The sequence below is a fragment of the Notamacropus eugenii genome, chromosome 2, assembly GCF_028372415.1.
Source record: "Notamacropus eugenii isolate mMacEug1 chromosome 2, mMacEug1.pri_v2, whole genome shotgun sequence".
NCBI classification, from domain to species: Eukaryota; Metazoa; Chordata; class Mammalia; order Diprotodontia; family Macropodidae; genus Notamacropus; species Notamacropus eugenii.
Window position 1 is genome coordinate 422,922,346 of NC_092873.1, and position 1,806 is coordinate 422,924,151.

The 1,806-nt window shown below is 35.7% G+C and overlaps 1 pseudogene; it reads left to right on the forward strand.

Annotated features, from left to right (window-relative positions):
• Nucleotides 1-247: 247 nt before the first annotated feature.
• On the forward strand, nucleotides 248-1,439 carry LOC140524135 (tissue factor pathway inhibitor pseudogene; annotated as a pseudogene).
• Nucleotides 1,440-1,806: the final 367 nt, after the last annotated feature.

Here is a 1,806-nt window from a genome sequence, read left to right on the forward strand (position 1 = left end):
TCCAAAATAAATATGCAATGGTCCCAGGGAATGAAAGAGCTCCAAAAGGACTTTGAAAATCAAGTAAGAGAGGTGGAGGAAAAATTGGGAAGAGAAATGAGAGTGATGTGAGAAAATCATGAAAAGTGAGTCAACATTTTGCTAAAGGACACCCAAAAGAATGTTCAAGAAAATAACACCTTTAAAAAACAGGCTAACTCAGCTGGCTATATAATCTTCAAGTTCTTACCTTTCCCTTTCACCCAGCTCCCAAGATCAAATTGCATTTCTTTCATGAATTTCTAGTCTCTAGATCTCTGATCTGGTGAAAAAGAAAGAAAAAAAAGTAGAAGATAAGTCTTCACTTTTATGCCTGGAAGGTTAAATTAACCTTAATCTCATTTTGAAAAAAACCTTTCCAAGAACTTTCTACAGGAACTTTGCTGAAATGATCACCAAGGTGAAGAAAGGGCACATGTTTGTGGTTGCTATCTTCTTACTGCTTAGCCATGCCCCTTGGCCTCTGGATGCTAATTCTGAAGATGATGAAGAACAAGGAGATATTTTAGAGATATATTTACCAGCACCAAAACTTCTATGTTCAAGTTGTGCCTACAAAGCTGATGAGGGACTGTGTAAAGCCATGCTCAAAAGGTTTTTCTACAATGTTTACACTCAACACTGTGAAGAATTTGTATATGGAGGATGTGAAGGCAATGAAAATCGCTTTAAAAGTCTGGAAGACTGCCAGAAACAGTGTTTACCAGAATATCCATGGAAGACTGCAACAAAAAATTTCTACAAGAAAAGCCAGAAATCTGCTTTTTGGAACAAGATTCTGGAGTTTGTCGAGGATTACTTCCCAGGTATTTCTATAATAATCAATCAAAACGGTGTGAACCTTTCAAGTACGGCGGGTACCTAGGCAATGCCAACAACTTCGAATCTTTGGAAGAATGCAAGAATATCTGTGAGGATGGATCGGATGCAGTACAAGTAGACCATGGTGAAAAAATAGCTGTTGCAGAAAATAATAACTCCTCAACAGTCAAGCCAACTGAAGTTCAGAAACTTTTTGTTAAAATAAAGACATCAAATGATGGTGGGAAGAATGCTGATCACTTTTACCAAGTCTTTCTGATGGCCTTCTGCAGCTGCAGACAAGTATTCTTCTTAGGAATCATGTAAAATCATAGAGTTTGAAGGGATCTAAACGGATAGAAATCCCTCTACTCTATCCAATACAAGACCTCTGGAACATCCTCATGCTGCCTCTTCTTGAGCGTCTTCATTAAAAGGGAAGCAACTACTTCATGAGGAACCCAATTAAATTGCAGACATTTCTACTCATTAGAACAATTGGGTGGTAGTTTATGGACACACAAAAGTCCATGCTTTAGGTATTTTCTTCATCCTTAACAAAGTTAATGTATTTCTAGTATTGTCTCATTAATAAAGTTTGGATATTTGCTAAAAAAAAAAAAAAAATTTAAAAAAAAAAAACAGGCTAACTCAATTGGCAAAAAGCCAATGAGGAGAAGAATGCTTTAAAAAGTAGAATTAGCCAAATGGAAAAGGACATTCAAAAGCTCACTGAAGAAAGTAGTTCTTTCAAAATTAGTATGGAACAGAAGGAAGCTAATGACTTTAGGAAAAACCAAGAAATTACAAAATAAAACCAAAAGAATGAAAAATGGATGACAATGTGAAATAATCTCATTGGAAAAACAACTGACCTGGAAAATAGATCCAGAAGAGACTACTTAAAAATTATGAGACTACATGAAAGCCATGATCAAAAAAAGAACCTAGACATCATCTTTCATG